Here is a 26,208-nt window from a genome sequence, read left to right as displayed (position 1 = left end):
ATAAAGTCAGAAAACATATTAAAAAAAAATCTTTAATATTCTTAAATTTCAAATTTATGTAAAATATAGAAATAATTTCAATAATACTAACAACTGTATTAATTTAATCAAAAGCAATAATTGTGATTCTTATATTCTAGCACAAATTATTTCTATGTGCCAATATTTAATACTCGATGTTTATGCATGGCAGTATTTTATGTAACATATTTTATTCAAAAAACAAAATATATTGAATACCTAGATTGTAGTGAAGCATACATCTGAGAAAGAATGTGTGTTGCTGTAACTTGAACTGTGTCTCCTGTAACCCGACCAGGAGCCCTTGATTAGGACCAATATACAGTACAAGGCACCAGAGGACAAGCATTGGTTGGGTCACTAACTGAGATTCTTTTTGGTATTAGAATGCTGTATTAATTTGCTCTACACAGGTACTCTGTACAGACAGATATTAATCCGTGAGAGGAAATTTGTTGAGAAACTCAACTGCCTGCAAGCCAAGTTGGTTGAAACAATGCAAGTGGTTGACTGACATGATCATTTGCCTGAGTATGGCACATAACAGTTTACCAACCCACTCAGTACATATTGAAATTAAAAAAACCAAGATCAATAGAATCACTTATTGTAAGGAGTTAAAAGAGAAAATAAATTTTTTCTTCAAGCTGCGAATTTTAATAAAAGGATAAAGGCTGGATGTTGATTTGCTGCAGAGTTTTACCATGCTCAGTCGTGTGCAATGATAAAAACAATAAAATAAACGTGATATGCCAGTAACTGGCAAGCAAGAAAAATTGCGTAAATATGCAATTATTAGCAAGGCACTTACCTACTTAACTAGGCAATAACCTTCTTTAACAAAACTAGTGTTTCAATAAAATTCACAATTAAATTTCCAAGAACGCAACTGTGAAGGACACGGGAAAAAATAAATTTTTCCAATTGCATTCAACGAACAGACTTAAAACATTATAATGCATTTTTAACATCAAAATGATACTGTGTATATCCAGCATCCCAGATAATCGTGCATTATTAAGTAGGGGGCTTATTTCCTTATTTGCATGCCTATCAAAAAATTGATGTAAAAAATATAGATCATTTAAAAAAGGTTAAAAAAAAAGCCAACATATTAATTACCTATACCTTAACAGGTAAATTCGATAAATGTTGGAAAAAAACTAATTGAATTTAAAAATATTGTTCTGAAAATTATATATGTATGTGTATATATATATATATATATATATATCTAATATTTTATATAGATATTTTCTATATATATATCTGTGTGGGAAATAAATTAAATATATATATATATATATATATATATAATTAAAAAATTCTTTTTTTATTAAAAAATAAAAGTAATAAACTTTTAACAACATATACCTCATAAAAATGAAGGTAAAACAAACATACATAATCAACAATTGTATAGATATTAACTTTAAAAAAAAATACATTTTTGTTTTTTTAGTTTTAAATTTATTTCGAAATATAAACACACACACACACATACACATATATATATATATATATGTATATATATATATATATATATATATCTCTTCAAACCTTGTTTCGCGATATCCTCTGCCTCAAAAGGGTGGCGGGCTGCCAGCAAGGACGCGACCCTTAGTATTCCATCAATCAATCCTTTGCTCATAAAGATTGCGCCGAGCCCCAATTTGTTTGTAACAGCGTGCTTTATTCCATCAAGTTTGTGGCAAACAACTCCCGACGCGTTTCGAAACCCTACGGTTTCTTGGTCACAAAGAAACCGGAGGGTTTCCAAACGCGTCGGAAGTTGTTTGCCACAAACTTGATGGAATAGAGCACGCTGTTACAAACAAATTGGGGCTCGGCGCAATCTTTATGAGCAAAGGATTGATTGATGGAATATATATATATATATATATATATATATATATATATATATATACACATTTCAATAACATAAAAATAGTAAAAAATAAATCTAAAAGTCTTTTAACTATAATATAGTAATACAGTCAGTGCAACAGTAAGGAAAATGTTGAATAACAATGGAGTTCAAAGTACTATTCCCAATCTATGGACTGCAACAATAGTAAAAGTGTTGGATAGCGGAGGTGTTAAAAAAACTTTTCACAATCGAGTACGTGTATCAGCAGGTGAAAGTGTTACATAGGGGAGGGGTAAAAATTACTGTTCACACTCCAGTAAAGGCCCGATTCTGGTGCGGGTTGGAAAAGCTTCCCAAACAAATCTTTTGGGAAAACGTTTCCGACCCACTCGGATCGGGAGAGTCCAGCCGGCAGAGTACGATGCATCCGGATGCTTCCAGATACCATATGGTTGGACTCCCCTGGACTTAAATGGGAGCATATGTTCCTAACCGCATCATAATTGGACCCTTGGTCAGGAAAACACGTTCCTGATCCAATTTGGAAGGAGCAAATGCCATTAGGAGGAATTCCTAACCGCATCAGTGGTGAAAGTGTTGGATAGTGGCGGGGTAAAATGTACTGTTGCCAACAAAATGAGTGCAACAGTAGGGAAAAAATTGAATTTGCGAGGGATAACATTTACTATTCCCACTACAATAATTGAAACAGTAGTGAAAGTGTTGGAAAGCAGAGGGGTATAAATTAAGCTTCACAATAAAATGAGTGTAACAGTAGTGAAAGTGTTGGATAGCGGAGGGGTAGAAATTTACAATTAGAAATGCAATGAGTGCAACAGTAGGGAAAGTGTTAGATAGTGGACTGGTAAAAAATAATATTCGAACTCCAATGAGTGAAAGAGTTGAGAAAGTGTTGGATAGCAGAGGAGCAAAAATTATTATTCATACTCCATTGAGTGCAACAGTAAGGATAGTGTTGGATAGTAGCAAGCTAAATGTTAAAATTCACACTGCAATCAATAAATAGAATTAATATTATCACTACAGTCAGTAACAAATTAAAAAGAATAAAAATATTAAAAACAGCAAACTTATTCACAAAAAATATATATATATAAATCTGATAAAAATTCAATTGAAAATATATTTAATATTACATATTGAGCAAAACATATACTAAGGATAAATGCATATATCACATGACTAAATATTATATTGAATTAAAAAAACTTAAGAAATTGGCTTGACCCAAAAAGAAAGAAAAATATTAATTTTTACTTAAACGTACTTATTTTTATTATCTCCCCTATAAGACTATAAAATTTGAAAAGCCACCTCTAAATTAAAAAAAAAATAGTACTTACCTAATACACTTAGGTGCCGATTCCGACCCGTTAAAAATATTCCCCGTACGAATCGGATCCGTATTTTTTTACGTACGATTCGTACAAGTCCCGCACAAACTGGCAAGTACGATTCGTATGTGAAAAACTACATATGAATCGCATTGGGAAAATTTCTCGACACGTCGTCGGATTGAAAAAAGTCCCCAACACGTCCCCGTACATTTTTACGTACAATTCGTAAAATTGATGCCCAAGCGTGCAAGTACGATCCGTCCCGTCCGTCCAAATATACAACCGTATGAAAAAAACACCGTACGGAGCGAACTCCAATAGCAACCATGCAGATGTCTAAACATGTGCCCGCATATGCGCTGAACACCCCCCCGTATGTACGCGCCGTACCCCCAGCCCCCGTATGTACGCGCCATACCCCCGGTCCCCTGTATGTACGTGCCGTACCCCCAGCCCCACCTATGTACGCGACGTACCCCCAGCCCCCCCGTATGTACGCGCCGTACCCCCGGTCCCCCGAATGTACGCGCCGTACCCCCAGCCCCCCGTAAGTACGACCTGTACCCCAGGCCCCTACACCAGCACCCTCACCTAGCATCGTGCATTTACGAATCGTACCAAACCATTGCAAATGTGAGCACTGTACAACAACATGGCCGATGTACGCACCTTACAGACGCAAAAAACACTCGTACTGAACCAGGACACTGCAAAACACCACAAGGAGGGTCAATTCGAATCGCACAACACCACAAAACACGTCCAACAAGCCCAAATACATGGAATACACTGACCTGCAACATCCAAACAGGTAAACAGAGGCCCAAACCACAACCACATCTTATAACACACCCACCCAAATTTCAAACACAGCCACACCCACAAATGGACCAATAAAAAGGGCCCACACACACAAACCATGAGCCTTTGCAACAGACCCACTGCTGACAGACCCAACATACAAACCACTGCACCATACCTGAATCCTGACTACACCTTACACTTGCACACCTTCACACAACCACCTTCACAAACACCCCCTAATCACATTCACACACACACCGTCACAACCACACACCCACAACCATCCACACCCACACCCCACACCATGCCCACAGACAAGGATCCAAAGTTCACAAGGGAGGAGCTGGACATCCTTGTCAACGAAGTCATCAGAGTCGAGCCACAGCTCTTTGGAACATTGGTCAGACAGACCAGCATAGCGGAGAAATCAGCCATGTGGCAGAGGATCGTCGATTGGGTGAATGCTGTTGCGGCCATCAGAAGGACCAGGCATGAATGCCAAGCCAGGTGGTACGATCTGCGGAGGGCGGTAAAGAGAAAAATGAATGAATAGCACGCCCAGACAAACATCACTGGAGGCGGTGCCCCCCGCAGACCAGTACATTACCATACCTGGGAGGAGAAGGTGATGGGCACGCTTCCGCCGGTGGGAGTACATGGGCTTGAAGGAGTCGCATAGCTTGGTGAGTACACAAACAACTCACGTTACATGGGGGAACCGCATCCGCAAGCCAATTCCAAATAATACACGCAACTACCTCAAAGCCCACACCGGACACAACCACACTAAAAAAAAAACGCACATGCCACTAACGGGTCCATGCCCCATTCATCAAGCAAGGCCATGCCAAGTCACAGGCCACACAAAATACCAACACAAGACTGGATGTCCGCAATGCCGGGAGGGTGGGCCTCTCAAAACACATTGTGCAACTCAGAAGCAGACACCAATGCCCTCAGCCCATATGGCCTAGGGCAGAGCTTTCCAAACAGTGTGTCCCGACACAGTACTGTGTCGCCTGCAAATGGTGGGCGCGTCGCAGGATGACATCGGTATGAACAGCCATTTTGCACATAACAGCAGCTAATGAAGAGGCATCCCTTTGAAAGAGTGTCAGCACACACCGCCGCAGCAGCGCAGACTCAGAGACACTCTGCTCTATGGGGGCCGGGAGATTCAAAACTAAGCCTCATGAACAAGCAAATGGCCTGTGAAAGACCTGCAAAGTGTGTGTGCCCAGGAAGCTGGGCTGAGGTGACAGAGGGTGACAGACAGACGGAGGGAGAGGGAGTTAGAGGGAGGGAGACAGACAGAGGGATGGAGAGAGGGAGACAGAGGGAGACCAAATCCCCCTTGGGTGGTTTGGGCTTGCTCGCTCGTCAGCAGGTGGACTATGTGCATGGTTACAAGGTTTGGCAGTGCGTGAACCAGCCCTTCTTGTGTTGTAAATCACTGGGGCATGTGTCAATCTGTGCATGAGTAGATTCTTGCTTCAGAACAAACCTAACCTTACACACAGTTTTGCCACTCACTGTGTTTGTTAAAACTGATTCACAAATACATAAGTAACCTTCCTGCTTACTCTAATTGTTTTGAAAATGCACCATTTGCCCACTTAAAGTGCAAACCGTCAGGCGGTACTGCCTCGCTCGCTAAGCTCGCTCGCTAAACAGACTTACTGAGTCCCAAAATGAAGCATCTACAAAAAGTGTGTCACCAACAGGAAAGCAGTGGCCTAGGGACATACCCATGCACCATGCTCAATGCACAGGGACTTGCCAAGTACAGACAAGGTAGATGACACTTGGCCCTGCTGTAGACAGCACAAGGACCTCCTGTGACCACTGTACACTCAAACACCAACTCCACATGCCTCTACCTACCACAGGAACTCACATTCACTGTCATGCCAGCATGCACCATGAGGGGATAGAGACATCACCTGGTAGACCCAATGACAAATCACACCACACCCAACAGCATGCCCGGTCAAACCCCCCCCCCCTTACACAAGCACACACCCCCATGGCAGGCAACGGATTTTGACACTGACACAATGGACATGTGACACAACAAGACCAATCCATAGCCAAATAAGCATCCTACCACTCATTAGACAGGCCAAAGACTCAGGAGTACATATCAATCTGTCCCCCGCAACATACCCATCCACAAGTGTACTTTGAGAGGAATGCTAGCCATATCCAACTACCTAGAGGAACTGTGCCAACATGAATATGTATCAATCATGGATGTCGCATGAAACACCATTAACATTGTCTCTCTCTCACACACAGGGCAACGTCGTCGATCTTCCCCCAACTCTGGGGGGGGAAGAATCACAGGTCCAGGCTCCGCGTGACGATGATCCCACCGGCAGCGACGACTCTCACCACTCCGTGGTTGACCCCGACCAACCTGTACCCTCTGGTGCCCAAGCCCCTTCAGCACCTGCATCAGGTACAACTGTGCCAACCACCACCCCCATTCCTGCCACATCCCAGGATACACCCAGGAGCCCTGCTCGCACTGGACAACACAGCCAGTCTGACCAGGAGGGACAAGGTTCTCCGGGCACCCAGGAGGAGGCAGGCGACCCCGCAAATGCCATCCCTCAGGGGTCCCGTAGACCTGATGTGCCCACAACGGCAGGCCAGGCTCGTGTGGGCAGGGGTGGTGGGAGTGGAGGACGGCGGAGGCGAGCACCTGACCAGCCAGCTGAGGGAACCGGTATGGCACACGTACGCCACATCCTCGACACATACCAACGTGACACCAGGGCCATCAGCCAGGTTGTGTCGACCCTCACAGACATCAAGGGGACCCTCGAGGAGATGAAGACCCTGCAGGCCGAGCAACATGCCAGTCAACGACAACACCAAGGACGGATGGAGGCAAGAGTGTCTGAGCTCGTGGCGGTGCAAACGGACATGAGCCGTTCACTCCGTCGGATTGCCGACAACATGGGCAACCCTCCCTGTGCCACCAGGTGAAGATCACCACCAGCCACAGGGAGGGATGAGGAGGAGGAGGATTCGTCCGACAGAGCATCACAAACATCGTCGCGGCCTGCATCTGAGGGTCCCCAGAGGAAGGTGGGTCGTCCACGGAAAAGACCGTGAGAGTCAGCGGACCATCAACATCTCCCACGTCACCTGGCCTGGCACCTGGCCCTCTGGCGCAACAGCAGCACCTCATCCAATGACATTCTCTGCCACATGGACTTGCTGGTCACAGTCTGACCAATGATGACCAAGACTGTGCCATGGACTTTGCTGACTTCCAATGCCAAGGATACCAACTCCCCCTGTGAACTTTGGATTCTAGACACCCGGCGAGCACCTCTTTTCATCCACCCAAACACGTACCCCAACACAAATAAAAATCCTCACAATCATGAGATGATGCCGTCATTTTGCATTATTCCATTACATGTGTGTTGTAATGTCAAACAATGCCTGAATGTTGAAGTAACTCCAACCATCCATACCCTGGGATCTGAGTCTGGCACACGACACACATGGGTTACAATGTATCATTCAATACAGACATGGAGCACTATACTCACCCGTGATGGGCTCAACCTGCTGAGGGGGGGCTTGCACAACTGTGCGGACAGACCTATTTTGAAGAGCATCATTCATGCGCAGAGGTCAGGGCTCATGTGGAGTGTCCTGGGGTGGGAGTCCCAGGTATATGTAGTCAGGTGCGAGAACTGTGCCCTGCATGCTGGAGTAAGGTGGATGTGGAGAATGGTGGCCAGGCCAAGGTTGGAAGCATGGAGATGGCACAATGGGGTCTTGGATGACAGTGCCACAAGGTTGTTTTGGGCTCGTGGTCGTGGACTGCATCCTGAGTGTGGGTGTGGATTGTGAAGGTCATCCTGCAGCAGACAGTGATCCATTGCAGCTATCTCTGCTGGACGGTGATGTGGCAGGGTCGCCAGATGTTGAAGCACAGCTGTGCAGATGCACCCTGGATGTGGACAAGTATAATGGGAGTGGTAATTTACTTGCTCCGTAGAGGGCAGGGTAGGATTTGGCACGGATGTTGTAGTGGACCTGGAGGATGGTCTGTCTTGCCTTGAGGTGGATCGAACTGGGGATCATGTGCATAATGCAGAGTGCGCTGCAGCATGAGGTACAGATGCTGGTGATCAGCATAGCACATGTGATCAAGCAATACATGATGCACACCAGCTTGTGTGCGTGGCCACTGGGTGCTTGTGCAGGGCTCTTGCGGGTGGGACACAAGCAGTTGACCCAGCTGTAAGGGGACAATCCGCAGATGATCACCTCAGTCCTGTACAAGTCCAGCCTCAGGTGGCTGATGTTCAGCCATCTGCCAATGGATCTCATGCATTATTGAATATGAGAACTGGCAAGGTCAGCGTCTTTGGGGAGGGTGAGGAGCACCTGGCTGTCAATGGCACACGAGATGATGATGAGGTGCTGTGCGCATGTGATGGTGTAGAGGGGGATCCAGGACACATTGTAGACTGACACTCTGAGACATGATACCTCTGCCATGTGTCCGACAACGACACCATACTACATGCAGAGGCCTTGAGTACCACTCCCATGGGCTTGTTGGGGTACATAGCCGGTGCGGAGTAGGAGGGACATGACCTGGTTGGTGTGACAGGGCCTGGAAGGCGTGCCAGCGCTGTGTAGGCAGTTGGAGTTGCACACTCATTATGCAAAGGTGTCGTGTGGGCGCTTACTGCATGCCTGAGTGCAGGGGACAGATGTTTTGGATGGACATTGCTTGGAGGGTGGCTGCAACATCATACTGTAGCATGATGTGGCTCATGCAAGGACATGAGGCTCGTGCAATGTGCACGTAGCATGTGCAGACGGTCCAGCCTTTGGCACCGCGTGGTCGCAACTGTGTCACACACAAGCTGATTACACCCAAATGAATGGGTGGAGGGAGGAAGGGAGGAGCATCTTAGAGGCGTGTGTGTGAGGCCAAATATAGAAACTGTGTGCCCTTCCTGCAGGGCCTGCACCAGCAGGCGGCATGTCCTGAAAACCATGCCACAAGTTTCACACAAAGACAAGGATGTCAGAAAGGACTACTGCAAAAGGTGTATGTTAAGGAAGAAGTGTCTGGTTCAACATGGCACACACAGAGACAATGGATGCACAATCAGCAAAGATGACTGACAATGGATCAGGAAACTGAAGGGCGAGATGCGCAGAGGAAACAAACACTCAGCAGGTGTTGAGTGCCCGTTGTGGGGACAGAGATGCAAAAATACCTACACAGCCATGGACTTCATGCACAATACAGATTCTAATCCCTGACAAACAGCCTGCATCTTGCTACTCTGCACATAGACTCATATGCACAATCTCTGATAACAAAACAAGAGATGCCGCATGCACAGTGGCAAGAGACCTGCATTGACAGAGATGCGGCACCTTGGAGCATGAGGGACACCTTTATTATTCATGCTCGCATGAAGGCAAATGCATCAATATGAACAGACGCACAGGTCAGGTGGATGAACATGTGGGGCCTACACTGGCACCCCCCTTTGCACCACAGATGCTGGAAATCCATTGAACTGGCACACAAGTGACAGGGTTGAGCCAAACACCCCCTGCTGGTCACAGAGAGGCTGCTATTCACCATTGAGCCTCTAATGGGGATGTCCCACACTATGTCAAGCCGGTGCATCCCGTATGTTTCCGAGGGCAGTGTGACACACATTGATGCCTTCATCACAATCCACAGTCCCATTACAGATGACTGTCACCAAGTGTGACTATCAATTCATGTGAATACTGCCACATGTCATGTGCCCCATGCTGAGTCGACATGTATGCATAGTAAGAAAACAAGCACAGGAGCAGTGCACACACATTGTAAACAAATACCACACCCAAAAAGCCGTGCTGCATCCTATACCCAAAGGAGACTTTTCACCATGTCCTTGCATGTAACGCTGATTCAGCACAAAATGGTTTGAATAATTGGTTGATGATTATTTGTACCAAAAATTATACAAAAATGTTGAAAAAGTAATAAAAAAAAAATTAAATATAGAAAAATAATTTATGGATAAAAATTTTTTTATGTATAAACCTGTATTTCAGGTTCAAGTGATAAATTAAAAAAAATATTATTTAAAATTATAACATAATTTAAGGGATGATTAGCATTCAGCTGTAAAAGCCTCCGACCCTTCATCAGAGCCTTTAAAGATGCATCGTAATATGCCTGTAAGATTACTTTACGAGTGCCTCATTTTCATGATAGCAGTCGTAATGGAATTCAAACGGTCATTCAGGCTAACTTAGAGGCGTAAAAAAAAAATTATGCCAATTCTGTATTGGACACCCGACCAAGTGAGGTATCATTTTACTCGGAAGACTGAGAGGACTCTGTGTGGTAAGACATTTGTGCCAGCATGGTGATCACACACAAAGGTGCTGATTCCGATCCGGTAAAAATAATTAGCGTATGACCCGTATCCGTATTATTTACCTACGAGTCGTACAAGTACCGTACAAACAGGCAAGTACGAATCGGTAGTGAAAAATAACTACGAATAGCGTCGGGAAAAGGGTACGACAGTGCGTCGGATAGTTTTTACGTCCGAATATAGTCGGGAAAAGTGTACGAGAGTGAGGCGGACATTTTTAAGTGCAAATCGTAAAATACAAGTCCGAGCGCGCAAGTACGATCCCGACGTCCGTCCGAATACACATTTGCACGTAAAATGGCCCGTACGGAGCCAACGCAGTAGCACACATGTACACGGTAAACTAATGCCCGTGTATGAGCCGTACAGCCCCCCCACCCCCAAATATGTCAGCACCATACACCACCCTGTCCGCACTGTACCCCAGCCCCGCAACTGTACATGCCGTACCCCCCATGTACGCGCCTAACCCCCCCTGTCCGCACTGTATACCAGCACCGCACCTGTACGCGCCATACCACCACCCCCCATGTACGTGCCTTACCCCCCCATGTATGTGCTTAACCCCCCCATGTACGAGCCTTACCCCCCCATGTACGCGCCGTACCTCTGCATGAACGTGCCGTAGCCCAGGGACGCACGTGTACGCACCGTACCCCCACCACATGTACGCACCTCACCCCCCCATGTACGCGCTGTACCCCCAAATGTACGCGCTGTACCCCAGGGCCGCACGTGTACACACCGTACCCCCACCGCATGTACGCGCCACACTCCAACACCGTACCCCAGCACCTTCACCCAGCATCGCGTATGTACGGATCGTACCTACGCGAAAACTAGTCTTACAGAACCAGGACACTGTAAAACAGCACAAGGAGGGTCAATTCGACTCGCACAACACCACAAAACACGTCTACATGACTAAATACATCTCAATGACTGACCTGGCACATCCAAACAGGCAAACAGAGGCCCTAAATCACAACCACCTCTTATAACACACCCACCAAAATTCAAACAGAGCCACACCCGAAAATGGACCAATAAAAAGGGCCCACACACATAACCCATGAGCCTTTGCAACAGACCCACTGCTGCCAGACCCCACAGAGAAACAAATCTACATTACTCATACCTGCACTACACCTCCACTCACACACCTTCACACAACCTCCTTCACAAACATCCCCCTCTTCACATTCACACACACACCGTCACATTCACACCCACACACCCACAACCATCCACACCCACACGCACACCCCAAACCATGCCCACAGACAAGAATCCAAAGTTCACAACGGCGGAGCTGGACCTCCTTGTCAACGAAGTCATCAGAGTCGAGCCACAGCTCTTTGGAACATTGGTCAGACAGACCAGCATAGCAGAAAAATCTGCCATGTGGCAGAGGATTGTAGATAAGGTGAATGCTGTTGCGCCCATCAGAAGGACCAGGCATGAATGACAAGCCAGGTGGTACGATCTGCGCAGGGCGCTCAAGAGGAAAATGAACGAAGAATATGCCAACAGTAACATCACTGGAGGTGGGCCGCCCCGCAGACCCGTACACTACCATCCCTGGGAGGAGAAGGTGATGCACCTGCTACCGCCGGTGGGAGTACACGGAGTCGAAGGAGTTGCAGAGCCTGGTAAATACACAAACAACTTACGTAACATGGGGGCAATGGGGTCCACACCACATGTACACCAAATGCACGCAACTTCCCCAAAAGACCTTACCGCACACAACCACACTCAAAAACCAAGCTCATGCCACTAACGTCACCATGCACCCTTCACAAATCAAGGCAAAGCCATGTCCAAGGCTACAGCAACCACAAACACAAGACTGGATGTCCGGGAGGCTGGGAGGGTGGGCTCCACACAACACATTGTGAAAATGAGACGCAGACACCAATGCCGTCAGCCCACATGGCATAGGTACATAGCCATGCACAATGCACAGGGACTGGCAAAGTACTGACAATGTAGCTGACACTTGGCCCTGCTGTATGCAGCACAAGGCCCTCCTGGGACCACTGTACACTCAAACACCAACTCCACAAGCACAGGTATCTAGCACAGGCACTCACACTCAATGTCATGCCTGCATGCACCATGAGGGGACAGACACATCACCTGGGAGACCCAATTACACCTCACACCACACACAACAGCAGGCCCGGTCACAAACCCCCCCTAACACAAGCACACACCCCCTCGGCAGGCAACGGATTTACACACTCCCACAATGGACATGTGACACAACAAGACCAATCCACAGCCAAATAAGCATCATAGCCAACAATCTACAGGTCAAACACTCAGGAGAACATCCCAATCTGTCCCCCGCAACATACCCATCCCCAAGTGGACATTGAGAGGAATGCTAGGCACATCCAACTACCTGGAGTAACTGTGTCAACTTGAATATGTATGAAAGATAGATGTCGCATGAAACACCATTAACATTGTCTCTCTCTCACACACAGGGCAACGTCGTCGATCTCCCCCCAACACTGGGGGGGAAGAATCACAGGCCCAGGCTCCGCGTGACGATGATCCCACCGGCAGCGACGACTCTCACCACTCCATGGTTGACCCCGACCAACCTGTACCCTCTGGTGCACAAGCCCCTGCAGTACCTGTGTCAGGTACATCTGTGCCAACCACCACCCCCATTCCTGCCACATCCCAGGACACACACAGGAGCCCTGCTCGCACAGAACAACAGAGCCAGTCTGACCAGGAGGGACAAGGTTCTCCGGGCACCCAGGAGGAGGCAGCCAACCCTGCAAATGCCATCCCTCAGGGGTCCTGTAGACCCGATGTGCCCACAACGGCAGGCCAGGCTTAAGTGGGCAGGGGTGGTGGGAGTGGAGGCAGGCGGAGGCCCGAACCTGACCAGCCAGCTCAGGACACCGGTATGTCACACATACGCAACATCCTGGACTCATACCGGCGTGACACCAGAGGCATCAACCAGGTCGTGTCCAGACTCTCAGAGATGCAGGGGACCCTCGATGAGATAAAGAACCTGCAGGTCGAGCATCATGCCAGTCATCAACAACAGCAAGGACGGATGGAGGCAAGACTGTCTGAGCTCCTGGCGGTGCACAGGCACATGAGCCAATCACTCCGTCAGATCGCCCAAAGCATGGGCAACCCTCCCTGTGCCACCAGGCGTAGACCAGCACCAGACACAGTGAGGGAGGAGGAGGAGGAGGATGAGTCTGACGGAGCGTCCCAAGCATCGCCAAGGCCTGCATCTGAGGGTCCCCGGAGGAAGGTGGGTCGTCCACGGAAAAGACCGTGAGAGTCAGCGGAACATCCACATCTCCCAGGTCACCTGGCCTGGCACCTGGCGCAACAGCAGCACCTCATCCAATGACATTCTCTAACACATGGACTTGCTGGTCACAGTCTGACCAATGATGACCAACACTGTGGTCTGGACTCTGATGACTTCCAATGACAAGGATACCATCTCCCCCTGTGAACTTTGGATTCTATTCACCCGGTAGAGCCCCTATTTTCATCTACCAATACACGTACCCCACCGCAAATAAATATATTACTTTGGTCATGAGACGTTCCTGTCATATTGCATTATTCAACCACATATGTGTGTGGAAAAGTCAAACTATGCCTGAGTGTTGAACTAACTTCAGCCATCCATACCCTGGGATCAGAGTCTGCTACAGGACACACATGGGTCACAAGGTATCATTCAATGTAGGCATGGAGCACAACACTCACCTGTGATGGCCTCTGGCTGCTGAGTGGGGGCTTGCTAAACTGTGCGGACAGACCCATTTGGGAGAGTATCATCAAGGCGTAGAGGTCATGGCTCATGTGGAGGTTCCCGGGGAGGGAGTCCCAGGTATGTGTGGCCAGGTGGGAGGACAATGTCCTGTATGCTGGAGTACGGTGGATGTGAAGAACGGTGGCCAGGGCAAGGTTGTATGCACGGAGATGGCCCAACGGGATCTAGGATGACAGACAGTGATCCATTGCAGCTATCTATGGTGGACGGTAAGGTGGCTGGGGTGCAGGGTGTTGAAGCTGAGGTGTGCAGATGCACCCTGGATGTGGACAACTTTCCTGGGAGTTTGGATGTACTTGCTCCGTAGAGGGCAGGCCAGTATTTGACACGGATGTTGTAATGGACCTGGGGGATGGTCTGTCTTTCTTGGAGTGGATCTATCTGTGGATCATGTGCATAATGCAGAGGGCGTTGCAGCATGAGGTACAGATGCTGTGGACTACCATGGGAAATGTGAGCGAGCCAAACATGATGAACGCCATCTTGTGTGTGTGGCCACTGGGTGCTTGTGCAGGGCTTCTGCGTGTGGGACACAAGCACTTGACCCAGCTGGAAGGGGACAATCCTCAGATGATCACCTCAGTCCTGTACAAGTCCAGCCTCAGGTGGCTCGTGTTCAGCCATTCATCAATGGATCTCATGCATACTTGAATAATGGAACTGCCAATGTCTGTGTCTTTGTTGAGGGTGTGGAGCACCTGGCTGTCAATGGCATACGAGCTGATGATGAGGTGCTGTGCGCATGTGATGGTGGAGAGGGGGGTCCTGGACACTCTGTAGATTGACATGCTGAGAGATGATACCTGTGCCATGTCCCAGACAATGACACCATACTAGATGCTGAAGCCTTGAGTCCCACTCCCATGCCCTTGCTGTGCTACTGAGCCGGTGGGGAGTATTAGGGACGTGACCTGGTTGGTGTGACAGGGCCTGGAAGGCAGGGCAGCGCAGTGTAGGCAGTTGGAGTTGCACACTCAGCATGCAAAGGTGTCGTGTGTGTGCCCAGGGTATGTCTGACAGCAGGCGTCAGATGTGCGGATGGACATAGCTCGGAGTGTGGCTGCTACATCAGACTGCAGTGTGATGTGGGTCATGCAAGGACAGGAGGGTGGTGCAATGTTCACCTTGCATTTGCTGATGGTCCAGCCTTTGGCACCGCGTGGCGGCAACAGTGGCATAAACAAGCTGAGGACAGCCAAATGAATGGGTGGAGGGAGGAAGTGAGGAGCATCTTGGAGGCGTGTGTGTTGCCAAATCAGGATACTCTGTGGGCCCTTGCTGCAGGGCCCGCAGCAGCAGGCAGCATCTCCTTGCAAAATGCCCGAATTTGCACACAAAGAATAGGATGTCAGAAGGATAACTGCAACAGGCGCATGTGTAAAGTAAGGAGTGTCCAGTGCCACATGGCACACCCAGAGACAATGCATGCACAATCACCAAAGAGGCATGACGCCGGATCAGGAAACTGAAGGCCGACCTGCGCACAGGAGACACACCCTCAGCAGCTGTTGATGGCCCATTGTGTGGACCAACATGCAAAATAACATACACGACCGTGTACTTCATGCCCAATATGGAGCATAATCCATGAGCAACTGCATGCATGTTGCTAAACTACACATGGACTCCTCTGCATAATCTTCCACAACTATGCCAGATATGCCGCGTGCAAAGTGTCAAGAGACCTGCATTGACAGAGATGAGGCACCTTGGAGTGTGACGTACACCTTTATTACTCAGCCTCACACTAAGGGAAATGCATCAATTGGAACAGACTCACAGGTCATTTGGCTGACCATGTGTGACCTACACTGGACACCACCTTCAACACAAAGATGTGGCAAGTCCTACAGAGCTGGCACACAAGTGAAGGGGTTGAGCCTAACACCCGTTGCTGCACACGGAGAGTCTGCAATTCCCCAATGAGCCTCATATAGGGATGTCCCACACTATGTCCACCATTAGCATCCCATATGTGCCTGAGGGACGTTTTACACACATTGATGCCTTTGTCAGAATCCACAAACCATTACAGATGACTGTCAGGAAGAGTGACTATCAATTCATGGGAGCCATGTAACACGTCATGTGGCCCATGGTTAGTCGACATGTATGCATGGTAACACAACATGCACAGGAGCAGTCCCCACATATCACAAACACGTACCACCCACAAAATGCCATGCCACACTCCTTCCCCCAAATGACATTTCACCATGTCTGTTCATGTTACTCTGATCCAGCACACGTAGCAATACTCATGAGGAATAGCAGGAGGGCAATGATGACATGAGCAGACGACCGGCGCAATAACCTGTGGAGGACAGACACACAACAAGTCAGCAAAGAGCTAGTAATCCACAAGGAATGATGTTGTCACCATGCTCTTAATAATTTATTGTCCCAGCAAAAAGGTGTGGAATGACATCATCACTTTAATGACATCAGAACACAACTCCAAGTCACTTAGCACACAGTCAGCTGGACACACACATTGCAACACATGCCACACAAGGCTCAAAGCGTGCACACTCAGACACAGGGACTCACCATAATTAGAAGAAGTTGCAGATAAGCTGACTCCGGATGTCCTCATCCTCATCCTCATCCTCATCTTCACTTGCCCAAGCCCTTCATCCTCCACGGGTGGATGATCCTGCTCATCGGGATCCAGGATGAGTGGCACGGCCTTCTCCACTGCCATGTTGTGCAGCATGCAGCACACAATGAAGATTTTGCAGACCTTCACCGGGGCATATGGGAGGGCGCCGCCGGTCCTGTGGAGGCACCGGAATCTGCTCCTCAGGAATCCAAACGTCCTCTCAATCACGCGCCTCGTCTGCCCATGGGTGTCGTTGTACAGGTGTTCTGCGCCTGTTCTGAGGTTGCGGAGAGGCGTCATCAGCCATGGCATGTTGGGATAGCCAGAGTCCCCTACATGGAAACATCATGTGAAGAAGTGGGTCAGGAGATGCCGTACGATACAAAGATAGCGCTAAACACAGGACTAACAGAGTATACCCACCAACAAGACATGCTCGTTCCGCGTGCAGCTGCAGCATCATTTCTGGCACCCTGCTACGCCTCATGATGTATGCATCGTGTGCGGACCCTGGAAAACGTGAACAGACATGGGATATCAGCATGTTAGCAAGACACACCACAAGGGCATTAATGGAGTGATAATGTTTTCTGTTCCTATAGGCTACCTCCTGTGCCTGTGGTGGTACCAAAGCCACATGTGTCCCATCAATGGCCCCAATTACATGAGGCATCCCTCCCAGGGCATAGAACTCACCCTTGACACGTGTCAACTGCTCACGAGTGGGGAAATGGATGAAGTCATCCAGGTGCACCAACATGGCTTCTAAAACATCATGCAGGACACGGCTGAACATTGTCTGGGACATGCCACAAACATCAGCTATGGTCAATTGAAACGTGCCGGTGGCAAAAAAATGTAGGGCTGCCATCACCTTCATTTTGGGGGTCAGAGCCGTAGGATACCTGTGTTGTGGTTGGAGGTGTGGTGCAAGCCGGCGGGTCAAGTCCTCTATCAACTCTTGCGAGAAGCGGTATCTGCGTATGCAGTCATGTTCACGCATGGCATCCAGGTCTGGCATTCGTCTGGGGAGAGGCGGTGCCCTGCAGAGATTTGGAAGGAATAACAAAGAGTGAGTACATTACCACACCAATGTCACTGAGGTGAGCACATGTTCAACAGCTAATACACATCTGCTTAATACAGAGTCTGGCCTGTGCAATACATCCAGGACACGTAGGCCAGCCAGGTGATACTCCTACGAAGTGCCAGCCACAATAGTTGCATGACAATGTTGACGTGACATGCCATTAAAATAGCTGTGTGCCAGTGTAAGTGACAAGCCAGACACATTACATGAGTTACAGACATCCACATATCAGCATTTGAAGGATGTCATATCATACAGACAGCTGCCGGGAGTCTAGACGCGCAGGTCACATGTCATCTGTATAAGGACAGATAACACACATTTCCATGAAGGGGTACATGTCAAAAAATGATGACACAGACATTGAGAGAACGCAGATCTTGCCTCATGTCAGGAAGTCATCTTCGAACCATCATGACACATGCAAAGTGTGAGTCCACATGCGGCATGGTGTGCGTATATGTGTGTCATGCACATATGCACACAGACACATGTTGGATGCTGCAACAGCAGATGGAGTTGACGGAACACCAACGCCAAGCTCATGGGAAGACATGACACACACATGACAGTCACATCGTGGCACGCTGGTAGTCGCATGTCAGGTGTAATTATCCATGTACCTTGCATCAGGGGACAGTTGCGGGTATTGCTGACTGTGCCATACCAGTGATGCAGTGCTTGACACGTGTGTCCCACATGCACACATGTGCAAAGTGTGAAGGGGAAGTGTGCCACGTAGTGCCCCATCACACATGACATGTGTAAACAGCTAATCACACATCTATTGTGCCACTACATGAGGACACATATGCCGCATCACTGCCTGACACACCTAGGCCCTGCACATGAAGGACTGCACTGACAATGACTTGATGTCCAGCCTTGTGCGAGTCTGACACCTCCATTCCTTTCGTGTGCGCCTCCTATCACCAGTGTAAGCTGTGAAACGCATTACACACGCTCTGAGGACGTGTGTACGGCCCGTACTCACGCGTGAGTACCTGCCGTACACGCTTGAGTACGTGCTGATCACTCTGCCCTACAGTAACACAACTATAGTGATCAGTGTTCGGCACGTACTCACGCGTGTACGGGCCGTACACTCGTGAGTACGTGCCGATCACTCTGACCTACAGTAACACAACTATAGTGCTCAGTGATCGGCACGTACTCACGTGTGTATGGGCCGTACACGCGTGAGTACGTGCCAATCACTCTGACCTACAGTAACACAACTATAGTGATCAGTGATCGGCACGTACTCACGCGTGTACGGCCCGTACACGCGTGAGTACGTGCCGATCACTAGGGCCGACGGTAACACAACTATAGTGATAGGCACGTACTCACGCGTGTACGGCCCGTACACGCGTGAGTACGTGCCGATCACTGATCACTATAGTTGTGTTACTGTAGGGCAGAGTGATCGGCACGCACTCACGCGTGTACTGCCCGTAAACACGTGAGTATGTGCTGATCACTCTGACCTACAGTAACACAACTATAGTGATAGGCACGTATTCACGCGTGTACGGTCCATATCACTGTAGTGACGGTGCCCTAGGGGTACGTGTGTAACGCGCTGTACCTGTGTGGGGATGTAAGAATTACAATGGAGACACATGAGGGACAAGTATTAGGGTCTAAATGCATGCTGGTTGTCATGGATACCGAGTTTCAAGTTCAAATTTTTACATCATGTGGTCTGGAAAAATCAGTTGGCCACATTATACATTGTTGAAAAGTGGTTGTTGACTTGACATGATACTGCAAAATCGAAAGATGCAAAGGCTGTCACTGGTGTAGGTTTAAAGGGATTGGAGGAAACGTAGGATGCAAATGAGTCTGACCAATCACTCTGTACTCCTGTAAATGAAATAGGCCAGCAAGGCAGATATAAGGCAGGCAGAACCCATGAGAGGGCACTTGCCTGCACAACATGTCAGTCGATACCACTGCTGCTGTATTGTCTACCTCTGGCACCATGTCAAGAACTGTGGAGAGGGCCCAGCCTTTCACACAGGAGGAGAACCAGGCCCTGCTGGATGTGATCCTCCCACAGTACCCCATGCTGTATGGTCGACCAGGGGAGCAAGTGAGTGCTGACTCCACTACCTTTGCCTGTGCACCTTTATTGTGTCTGTCACTTCTGGCATTGTGTCCAGGTGTGACAGACATGCTATGTTGGTTGGACTGGGTCCCAGGGGGAAGGGGTGGCTTATGTCTCTCATGCAGGGCTTGATGTAGTTAATGTGTGCACTCATCACTTGCATTGTGCTTACTGTGACATTCACTGCTTAGTGCATGGCACATTCAGCCAGCCTAATCCTCTTGGGCATTCTTGTTCTATTGTCCTGCGGTGATGCAGTGGTCACCCCGGTGTGACAGGTGACTGCACCCACAAATGTGTGTGAGAGTTGAGTGGAGCTGTGGTGAGAGTGGTGAGTGTCAAAATGATGTGTACGCCCCCTGAACATTGATGTGTGTGAATGTTTCTTGTCATGTGGGTGAGTGTCTATGTGGAGTGTTGCACCACAGCTGCATAGTGGATGCAACTGCTAAATCCATCTGATGTGTGAAGTAAGCCGTGCTGTGTGTCTGACTTGCTGAGCTAGCCCCACACCTGTGACCCCCCCCACCCCCTGGCAAGTGGCACATGTGCAGAGTGATGTTTGCATCCGCTGTTGCCAATGGCTGGTGATTGATGTGTGCCTGTGTGTGTCTGTGTACTCTGCTGAGGTTAAGTCAGTGGCCTGGGGCATGTGACTGCTTGGAGGTGCTGTCCATCAGCCTTGTGTTGCTTGGGATGCACAGTGTGTGCCATGATCAGGGATTGTTTGGCACCCCTCATGCCACTTGTGTACTTACTATGCCATGTAGTGCATTGTAGCGTCTCCAGTGGAATTAGTCCCTATGACTTAGGTGCTATTACTTGCCAGCATACTATGCCCTGTTCAACAAATAAAAGATGTTCAAATGTGTGTCTCTGTGACATGGTGCAGGTGTAGTGATGTTGTCCCACTTTGTCATCCACACAGGTAACCGCCTACCACAAGGGGAAGATCTGGAAGGACGCCGTCAAGGCCGTGCAATCGGTGGAGGGTCGCAGTCGGCGCCTGGCACAAGTGAGCAAGAGATGGCAGGACATCCGGTGCTGGACCCGGAGGATCGCCCGGGTCATGTTGAAGGATGAGTCTCCTCGCAAGCATGGCGGGCACCGGCGCCTGACCCACCAGATGAAGCGTGTCCTGGCGGTGGTCTTCCCTGACCTGGATAGGAGGATACAGGAGTTACAGCAGCAGGAAGGGGGTAGGTACATGTGTGTTTGTTGTGTGTCGCCAGCTTTTGTACATGTATATGTACTTACTGATACGCCATTTCTGCCTACCAGTGGCTGATTTGAATGAGTCTGGCAGCTCCAACAATGACTGTGTACATGTAGTTTGGTGTGCTCATCCTTGTGTGACTTATGCTATACAGACACATGTGTGTTATGTTCACAGAGTGCCACATTCACACATGATAGACATGTCCATTGTGTGAAGGGTTGTGATTCTCCAGGAGTCACAATGTATTTCGTTGGGGTGTCAAAAGTACTCACAGGTCTCTGAGTGTGGGAACACCTTCTGCATTGGCATGTGGTATTTTGCCTTGGGTGCGACAATACTGTTTGGTTCACAGTGCACAAGAGGTGGCATGCCTTCATAGTCTTGCTGTGCTCAAATGATCCCAGACACTAGCTTCTCATGATCTTGGTATTTCTAGTTTTTTGCTGTTGTGCCCCAATTTTCATTGTTCCCAAGTGGCATGGTGGGTCATACAACTGGGGAGTGCAGGGCTTACATATGTGGGGAGTATTCTAGATGTTACTCATGATGCCTTTCCTGTTATGCACTGTTGCCTATTTTGTTTGGACTCATGTGTCAGATGTATACAGGTGACTGATTTCTTCCTGTCTCTTCACCTTGCCCACAGAATCATCGGAGGACACCGAGGGAGACACCGGCACGGACATGGAGGAGGGATCGAGCACTGGTGCCACCAGTGCTGTGGAGTCGGCGGAATCAAGTGGCACGGAGGGCGAGGGGAGTGAGGCGGAGGACCTGCCCAGTACCAACACTGACTACGAGGCAGACGGGTCCGAGGCTGAGCTCCCAGGGGGGGCGGAGGCTGCTCCCACAGCTGAAAGCAGCAGTACATCTATGGCTGCCCCCTCCATTCCCATCAGCGCCCTCCCACTTGCTCGGGTCCCTTCTGTCCGTGCTAGGCCACAACGTGTCTCCTTCGTGCCAGGCACCGCACCCCCTGCCCCTGTCCCCCCTGCTGCCCTCACTGCAGAGTCTGTGGACATTCAGCGGCAGTTGCAAGTTGGGCAAACATCGATCCTGACTGTCCTCCATGGCCACACCAGACTGCTGACCCAGATGGTGTCGTACATGGAGGGCATGTCATCAGCGATGTCTGACCAACGGATGTTGCTGAGGTCCCTGGACTCGTCACTGACGGCAGTAGCGAGTCACCTGCAGCGCTGCCTCCCCCCCCTACCCCTGCCCCATCCACAAGTCCCACACCAATGCCTGTCCCAAGCACAGCAAGACATCCACACACACGCACCCCACCAGACACAAGCAGCACACCACCACGTATGGGCAAACGCACACCTCCTGACACGCACACTCAGGGGTAAGCAGGCACACCCATTTGGTCTGGGGCACACAGGCAGGCACGCAGCCATAGTCCTCGTCCACATGACTCACTCCCCAGTCCCTCCGATGTCACTCCCCTTGGCTCCCCTGCCCCAGATTTGGAGAAGGAGGCCTACTTTGCTGGGCTGGGCCTCCGGCACACTACTTCACCTGGCCGGAAACGGTCAAGGCACTCCACGGGTAGGGGAGTTAAGTCCCCCAGCCTGCCCACCACCTCCCCCAGTAGCGCTGCAACACATCCCTCCGACCCACCCCCCCCTACTTGGGGCCTGTTGTTTCTCCGGGTGCAGGGGAGACGCTTGAAGAACTGGCAGAAGTGTGCAGCGCCGAGCTCACCTCCACCTTTGGCGCTGCCCCTCCCCCTGTGGTGGAGTCGTCCGTCCCTGCACCCACCACACCTACCCTTCTCCCTCCTGTCCCTGCGGTGCCTGGTCCTTCCCCACATGATGCCCCCCCCCCCAGTCGACGACACAGAGTCTTCTGTTGTGCAGACAAGCTAGGGGAGACGCATGGCCATGTGTCCCCCCCCGAAGGACTGATGATATGGACTGGCCATTGGCCTTTGTGAATAGTCTCGTTTCCACATTATTATTTTCATGCTGAATAAAGCATTTTCTATTTTCGTTCGAAATGTCTTGTAAATCAGGTATTGATGTTGATGCTGATGCTACAGGAGTGGGGGTTGTGGGCATGTGTTATGTTTCAGGGAAATGTTGTAGTCTGCTGCTCATGGGGTGGAACCTGGTATCTGCGTGCCATCACAAGGTCTCTGCAAAGATTCTTTGTCGTTTATGCTCTTTGTGTTTGGAGACATTGTCCGAAGGAGTGTTCCTTCCTCTGTGGCACATGTCATCTTCCCTGCAGAGAGTTGCACAATATTTGTGTCGCCCTGTGTCTACATTTCCTTTGTTGGTGATGGATCCCTTCTACTCTGGCCATGCCTGCTCTGCAATGTCTCCAGCTGCATCATCTGTGCCATCCTTGGTACTCACTGTACTTGTGTATTGAGTATTTTGCCATGCCTTCATGGTGAATTTGTCCTTTTTCCGCAAAATGCATGTGTGTAATCCCAGGCTAGCACACATATGGGACTTGTTCTGCTGGGTATTTGAACACCTGCCTGACAATTGTGGGCATTGTATGTGTAGGAACTCCACCCTATTCCTTCCATGAGAGACAACATCTTGGTGGCTGGTCCCGGCACCTGAACATTCCTATCAGTCCTGGGATGTGCGTGACAGTGTGTGTTCGCTTTGGCTCTCTTAGTTTAGTGGGCAGTGACATGAGTATACAGTCTTGTGGCATGATCTCAGTGTGTGTATTGTGCTGCATCTGCCAGGGGTGGGTATGCATGTGTTATTTGTCTTCACACCCACATGTGGTGTGTCATGCAGTGGGGGAAAGACATCCATCATCCTGGGAGTGGGACACTGCTGTCAGTGATGTGTTGTTATGGCACTATCATCATTGTCCAAAGTTAGGGATGCGTACATACACCCATGGAGTTGTGGTCATCTGATAATTATGTACACCCCCCCATGTCCCTGTCCACTGCTGGTATTCCTCTGCACCCACCCCCATGTCTCTGTCCACTGCTGGTATTCCTCTGCACCCACCCCCATGTCCCTGTCCACTGCTGGTATTCCTCTGCACCCACCCCATGTCTCTGTCCACTGCTGGGAGTCCTCTGCACCCACCCACCCACCCACGTGCGCCCTTGCTGTGGTACACTGCTGTCCTGGGCATACTCTACCCCCAATTTATAGCTGGTGTGCTACACCAAGCCGTACACCTACATCCGTGGCGGGTGTACGCCTTGTATCCATCATGTAATGGGACTGTAGGGGTACGTGTGGTATGGCCCGTACCCACGCTCTGGGGGGCGTGGGTACGGGCCGTACCACCATTGTGGCGGTGACGTAGGGGTATGCGTGGTACGGCCCGTACCCACGCTCTGGGGGGCGTGGGTACGGGCCGTACCACCATTGCAGTGGTGATGTAGGGGTACGCGTGGTACGGCCCGTACCAACGCTCTGATGGGGCGTGGGTATGGGCCGTACCACCATTGCAGTGGTGATGTAGGGGTACACGTGGTACGGCCCGTACCAACGCTCTGATGGGACGTGGGTACGGGCCGTACCACGCGTACCCCAATGTCACCGCCACAATGGTGGTATGGCCCGTACCCACACCCCCCAGAGCGTGGGTACGGGCCGTACCACCCTTGCAGTGGTGATGTAGGGATATGTGTGTACGGACCGAACCCACGCTCTGGGGGCGTGGGTACGGTCCGTACACGCGTACACCTACATCACCACTGCAATGGTGGTACGGCCCGTACCCACGCTCTGGGGGGCGTGGGTATGGGCCGTACCACCATTGTGGCGGTGACATACTGGTACGCGTGGTACGGCCCGTACCCACGCTCTGGGGGGCGTGGGTACGGGCCGTAACACCATTGTGGCGGTGACGTAGGGGTACGCGTGGTACGGCCCGTACCCACGCTCTGGGGGGCGTGGGTACGGGACGTATCACCATTGCAGTGGTGATGTAGGGGTACGCGTGTACGGACCGTACCTACGCTCTGGGGGCGTACACCTACATCACCACTGCAATGGTGGTACGCTCTGGGGGGCGTGGGTGCGTCCCGTACCACCATTGTGGTGGTGACGGGTACGCGTCCACTTCCATTGTGGCGGGACGTGGGATTGGTGGACACGCCACCCTAAGTGACCAGACCATGGAGGTAATTAATGCGCAGGATATATTTGTTTTTGTTGGGGTGTGGGTTATGTTTCATGCCCCTTGCACCCCCCCCCTTTGCCAATGGGGGTTGCTCTGACATTCTGCGGCGTCTGCGTCGGTTTCTGAACACGAGGTCGTAGGCTATGAGGGCCGGGATGATGCGTAGGTTGGGGTCCATCGCTGTCCGTCGCGTACCGGTACTCCTTGTTCGCGTCGTCCTCAATTTCCCGACAGTTTTTGTCTCCCGTAAAAAATGCTACGTGCGGAGTGACGTAGGCACGAATCGTACTTGCTGGTCCGTAAAACGCTGCCTGACTCCGTCCGGACGTCGCGTATGCGCCGTCCAGATTCAGATTTGTATGTATTTTTTTGCCAGTCGGTCTTTTGTACGACTCGTACGGAAATGGTATTTCTGTGCGAATCGTACTTGCGTGTTTGTAAGGTGTTTTTCCCGGGTACGAGTCGGACGGAGAAAACGCTCCTTACGACCATTTGTACCCGGGTTTTACAGGATCGGAATCGGCACCAAAATATGTGGAAAATGTGATTTTTAAAACTAAAATTGAGGTTTGCACGGAATTCAGGTCAGGAATATTTTTTGGAGGATACACGCAAGCCATAAATCCCTGTATTCGCCCAGATGTCTAGTTTTGAGACATGTTTAGTTTTAAACAATGTATAAATTTGCTAGGTTTCGCTAGGTGCAAAATCCAAAGCTTGGCACTTGGAAAAATAAGGGTCAGTTT

Source organism: Triturus cristatus, chromosome 6 (genome assembly GCF_964204655.1).
Source record: "Triturus cristatus chromosome 6, aTriCri1.1, whole genome shotgun sequence".
Taxonomy (NCBI): domain Eukaryota; kingdom Metazoa; phylum Chordata; class Amphibia; order Caudata; family Salamandridae; genus Triturus; species Triturus cristatus.
Note: the sequence above shows the minus strand (reverse complement) of the source record.